The sequence below is a fragment of the Physeter macrocephalus genome, chromosome 20, assembly GCF_002837175.3.
Source record: "Physeter macrocephalus isolate SW-GA chromosome 20, ASM283717v5, whole genome shotgun sequence".
Classification (NCBI taxonomy): domain Eukaryota; kingdom Metazoa; phylum Chordata; class Mammalia; order Artiodactyla; family Physeteridae; genus Physeter; species Physeter macrocephalus.
In genome coordinates this window covers 104,481,870-104,488,615 of record NC_041233.1, presented here as the reverse complement: position 1 = coordinate 104,488,615, position 6,746 = coordinate 104,481,870, and positions in this window count along the sequence as shown.

Below are 6,746 nucleotides of genomic sequence, written 5' to 3'. Positions count from 1 at the left end.
ACAGGAGCAATTTTGTGGCTGATAAACTAGACTTTTTAACACAGTAGAAAGAAACAAAAAAGCAAAGATATTCTAAAACACTGGTTGAAGGCAACAGTTTTGAAAGCCACACCATCAGGAAATCAATGTGAGAACACAAGCCATAGAACACTATCTTTATATTTCCCTGTATTTTCAACAAAGTGGGACACTGTATTAGTAATCATGAATTTTAAATGTATTTTGCACAACATTTTGTATAAATCCATTCTAGATAATGCTCAAAGTCTGTTTAAATCCCAGCAAAGTTAAAGAGGACATCCATGATCATATGTTCTTTGAGAGAAGATACCGTGTCAGATACATGGTGCTATTTCCTGGGACCCTTACACCAGTATTTGCCAATGGTCTTACCTGGAATGTTAGTTCCATGTTGTATTTATATGTATTTAAAGAATTTTAAAAAGGATTTGTTGTTGATGTATTGTAAGTCTAGGAAACAACATATCAGGGCAGAGCTTCTCACACATCCGTATGCCATGGATTAAATCAGAGTGAGATTTGGAATACCTTAGCCCTTTGGGTGCCTAATATTGTGAGGCCACAGACAGAGGTGACCAGCTTCATTTACATATCCCATAATGCTGAACAAACTGTGATTTTCCAAGAGTGCCAGAATGTGAAAAAGGCTGCAAGCATTCAGTTAGGTTTTTTGTTTCAAGAAGCAAACATCATCTCTTGGTAAACTGATCAAAAAAAGGAAACTTATTGTTGATAATACAAACAAACATGCATATAATGGGTGAAAATACACATTGTCAAAGATACTGGAGTTCCATTTAAAGGCATACAGTCCCAGTGGTCATAAGCAGCCAGATTGGCACTACTCAGTTTAAACAAAGGAAAATAGGACTTTGGGCTGTTAGTAGTGGTTTTGTTTTATTTTGATTTGATCAAGTTCAATTGCTTTACTTAATTTTCCAAATTTTTAATCTGTATTATAAATCACACAAGAAAAATATATGAATTTTCTATACGTGATCAAAAACAGTAGGTACTTGATCACAGAACCTTTATTCACAGTTCATTTCAAAGACCAAAGCTCTACAAAGCGTATTTTTGTTAATTTGTTTTATAACTAAATTTGCTTAAAAGACCTATTCTTACACATTTCAAATGCATCTAAATAAAGCTAAAAAACAGAGAGATGCAGAAACACAACTAACAATTTTAACAAGAAGTAAATCATCAGGACTGAAGTTGGTAATCATCACACCTTCACTTTTGTATTAATTAACTTTTTTAACTGTGAGAAATTGGAGTGACAATGAGAAGAGATGAAAACTGTAGGTATATGCTTTAAGCACAGTGGCTGCCTAACAAATGGAATGGTTTAAATTCTTTAATTATCAGAAAGACTACCAGAACTCAGATTCCACCTGAAACACCCTTGCACTTTAAACATATATTAAAAGCAAAAGACGAACACACTAGTAAGGCGAAAACGTATTCATACTGGCTCATGTTTTTCCCATCTGTGGAAAGGTTACCACCAACATCTGAGTTGCTCAATCGAGGAACTACTCTTTGAGGGTATGCTCATCTCCCCGAACCAGTTCTAAATCACTTTCTGTTTATTCCACCTCCAACAACACATTAACTTTATGCAATTCCCTCTATTTTCTAGTTTGAAAGAGTAATAGAGTACTAATCTACCCAAAGTAAACATATTTCAGACAGACTTTCCATAATAATAATAATAAAACAAGAAATATGCCCAAAACACATTTTTAGAGGCAGAGATAACCTTTCTAATTTAGAGACTGAATGGGTGACATTTAAACAGGTTATAATTAAAAAAAAAATAGTTAGGAACCTTAGCAGCCTGGTTCAAATAATTATCATCCATCCTCCACCTCTGTGGTGGTCTACTCACCGGTTTCCCACTGAATCTCAAGTCTTCTTTTAGAGTAATCTCCACACAGGATCTAAATCAAAAAAAGCAAATAACAGGCTTAAAAATCTTCCTGCTGTCAAACTTTCAATCCCATTTCAATACTTTTTAAAGTTAAAATCAGGGCTTCCTATTATGACCTATAATGCCACCTTCTGTGCTTTGTTCTTTATTATATCTTTGGCCTTAACCTATTGCCCTCTTCCCAGAATATATAGCAAGTTCTTTCCTACCTAGGACTTCTGCACATGTTCATTAGGGGTTTCACCTGCTGGGTGCAAGCCTTGCTCGCTTCATCGGTCAGGTCCCAGTCTCAACATTACTCTTCCTTTGAGAGTCTTGACCGAGAATCAAAGTGACTTTCCCTTCTTTCAGGCCCTCAATATTCACTACTAACACACCTACTTTCTTTCCTTCATAGAATTTCAGAATGTGTAGATTATATAATTTTTTATTACTTGTCTCCCATAGTAGATGCATCTTATGGAAACAGACTCTTTATTTTCTTTATTCATAACTGCACTCTGTGTCTAGTTACTTGCCTTTCATCTAGCAGGTCTCAGTACATATTTGTTAAATGAATTAGTGAATGATTATTGGGTCACTGCTGTCCTCATATTTATTTTTCGAAGGAAAGAGGGTATTTTAAGTTTCCTAGACCCAACTCCAATGGGTGTGTGTGGGGCGGAGAAGCAGTCTTCCTCACACCACAAGCAATTCTCAGACACCATCATCAGGATGCAGAGGTTCCATGTTCTCTGGATGTGCCACTCTCCCAGAATCTCCATGCATTCACCAACCTGGAAGCTCTCGGAACCCTCTCCTTTGGGGTTTTTATGGAGGCTTCATTACATAGTCATGAACAATTAAAGCCCTGGCCATTGGCAATCAGTTCAACTTCCAGCCCCTCTCCATACCTAGAGATTCAGGGTGGGATTGAGACTGAAAATTCCAACCCTCTAATCACCTGGTTGGTTCTCCCGGTGACCAGCCCCCATTCCTTAGGTGATTTAGGGGCTTTCCAAAACTCACCTTATTAAAGTAACAAAAAACATCATTATGTCTTTCATCACTTAAGAAATTTCAAAGGTTTTGGGATCTCTGTGCCAGAAATGGGAATGAAGACCAAATACATATTTATTATAAATCAAAATATCACAGAGGGCTTCTTATCTTACTGCTACTTTTCATTGCTGTAAGAAATGAAAATCCTGACAAATGCCTGTTCTCATTATATAATTTACTCAAATGATGGCAAAGTGGATTTCTTGCTAGGTGTTAAGCTCCTGAGGGAATTGGGCTATGTGTTTCTCTCCATGCTAGCAGGTAGTAATAATGACAGAAAATGCTTTGATGCTATCTTAATTTCTCTCTTAGAAGTCATTTTCAATGAGGAATCCTCCAGAAAATTATCAATTTACCCTGCTTTCAGGTCATAATAAATGTATGTTACATCTACTTTGAAATACCTCATAGGAAAATATGTAATAAAATACCAATCCCCTCCTTGTCTTCTCTCTCGGAGAGATGTTGACTTGTATACATTTGACAGTACATTCCTGCTGCTTTCCAAACACCATTCAATTAAGAAACCTTCCCAGCTGGCATAGCCAATAAATACTTGAATTTTTCTACATGTTTTTTGGGATCTTTCTTTAGCCCCAAGACCTCCAGTTTTCACAATATTGCCATTTGAATGTGAGTTTCTTTTCATAGCCTTAGCAAAAGAAGTAAAATGCACATTTTTTTTAGATTACACTTTTCCAAAAACAGTGTGTAGCAAAAAAGAAAAGAATATGTCTTGAAATTATTCAGCAATCACTTTAAAAATGCTTATATGTAAATCTATGTTTTGGAAGATATTTATAAAATAATTCAATTAACTTTGGTTATAAATACACATTTAAATAAATGAGTTGTTAAAATACAGAATATCATTTTGCTTCCATTAGAACATAATAAAGTTTGCTGTTTTACATAAATTTGATGCTGGGGACATCTTTTCCTATCTAGGAATAAAACATAAATGACATAATAATAAAAGAATGTTGAAACAAAAAGCAACTAGAAATTTTATTGTTCATTAATAATAAATTACTTATCTTGGTAATTTAATGAAAGAATATTTAAACAATTTTATATCATATTTTATGAAACTCAAAGGTCTGAATCATCTGTGGGCAATAGTAAAACAACAACAAGAGGTAAAGATTTGCTGATCCTTCACTCTATAGTTACTCTAACAAAGTACCACCAACTGGGTGGCTTAAACAACAGGAATTTATTGCCTCACAGTTCTGGAGGCTGGAAGTGCAAGATCAAGGTGTCAGCAGAGCTGGTTACTTCTGAGGGCTGTGAGAGAAAATCTGTTCCAGGCCTCTTGACTGGCTTTGGGTGGTTTGCTGGTAATCTTTGGCATTTCTCGGCTTATAAGAAGCATCACTCTGATTTTCACTTGTCTTCATTTTCATGTGATGTTTTCCCTGCATACAAGTCTCTATGCACAGTTTTCCCCCGTTTTATAAGGAAAGTAGTCATATTGGATTAGGGTCCACCTTGATGACCTCATCTTAACTGTTACATCTGCAATGACCATATTGCCAAATAAGGTGACCTTTTGAGGTATTGGGGATTAGAACTTCAACATGTGAATTTTTGTGGGGACATAATTCAACCCATAACTCTTACTATATGTTAAGCATTTGCCTATCATTTCTTCATTTAATCCCCACACTAGCCCCGTAAGAGGTGTCATTATTTCCAATTTAGGGTAGAGAAAATAGACTTCAGTAGGTTAAGTAAATTACATTTTCCAGTCACACAAGTGGCAAATGCCAGATCAAGGAGTTAAAACCAGACTTAAAAACCCAAGCCCCAAGTCTTTAGAATCACTTTTTTTTCCCTTTAACATCTTTATTGGAGTATAATTGCTTTACAATGGTGTGTTAGTTTCTGCTTTATAACAAAGTGAATCAGCTATACATATACCTATATCCCCATATCTCTTCCCTCCTGCGACATTTTGAAACTTCTAAACAAAATACAACTTTCAAACCAGTTTCATTGCTGACATATGCCTGAAAGTAGCAATATGTATTCTCAAAAGTAATTATTTAAAAGGATGGTTATATTTATAGCAGTATTTATGGTGACAGTCTCAGAGGTGTATATTATCTTCAAACTCATCAAGATGTATATACACTATACATGAACAACCTTTTTGTATGTCAACCATACCCCAATAAAAAAGAAGTAGTGCAATAGGTAAAAATAAACAGCAATGAATTACGAGAAAAAAAGAAAAAAAAATGACAGGGGTAGAGAAATTGCATGTAGTATTTACAAAGAAATATTGTTACTTATAACTCAAATATTTTTTTTTGATGGCTTCTCTGCTGCATATAGATAAGCAGTAAATAGAAAGTAATATCCAAACTTGGTCTTCCTAAGTCATAACTCAAAAGACACTAGTGAAACAAAGATACAAGCTTACAAATGTCTTATGAAACCTCACCTCTAATCCAGGCATCTCTCTGTGATTTCATCTTTCAAATTTTGGAATAATATATTCCTTTGGAATCAAATTTATGATATGGAAAAATATCTAGTATATCTCATTATAAAGCCTTTTCAAGCCATTAAGTTCTAGTATAAATATGGAGTATTCATATCTTGAAAGTATGTATAACTTTGCTTGATATGATCACGTTATGTATGTGTGCATATATAAATTTGATTGGGGGGAGGGTTGCTAGCAACATTTTGATTGTGATTTACATTTACTTTCCCTATAATTTTTTTCTCATCTTTTAGTTCTCAAAAATCCAAATTGGTAGTCAAATTCTGGAATGTTCCCTCAAGCTCATGGCTATGAATATTAAACCAACATACTTCCCTGGTTCTATGCTAAAATTTACTGAAAACAAGCAAAACTAACTTAACTGCCTGCTCCAAGAAATACTTGTTCTTGTAGATAAGATTAAAGGAAGCAAAATAGCTTGTTTATCAAGACTAATGGCTGCTCTTTAAGACTTATTCAAGATCCTCCCTCTACTGTGCCCATCAATCTAAATCTTTTATATCATAATTTCTGTCCAGTTCCAACGAGTTTCAAGTCTTTGAAGAATTGCCTTAAAATTCACATATCCCATAGCTAAAAACAGTACAAATATCTTCTCCTGATTTTCCCCTTTTGAGACACTACTAAGACGATGTCAAGGTGATATTCTATTTTACTGCAATAAGTGTAATGAACTTAACCTTTTTGTAACAAAATTTTCTGGTAATTTTTTGTAGAGTTGATAGTAAGCAAATGAAAATAGAACATCTGGAAATATGTAAACTTCTATTTGTAATAATGGTGGTTGTGGTAGTAATAGTAGGTATAGTAGAAGCAGCGCAGAAGTAGAAACCATACTGGCAATAGCAAGTGCTTCATATGCATTCCTATTAAATTAGTATTATGAGATTCATACAAGCCACACAGTTTTTCAAAAAGAAAAAATATATTAAAAAATATATATATATTATTGATTTGATATATGTTTTCAGATTCTCTATATATGATACATCCAATAATTTGAAAATTGTATTAATTCTTTTGGAATCTTAGGAGACTGATACAATTAAAGTAATGATAAAAAGTATGTAGATTCTTAAGGTATATAGAGTTCTTTATTTTTTTCCTTTGTTTTAAGATTCCAAGAAAAAAAACTTGTTAAGTAAGTAAAATTGTGCCTATTTAAAAAACACAAAACCCAAGACTCAGAGGAATGAAACTTAAAGTTCATTTAGGGACTATTTGAATTAAATC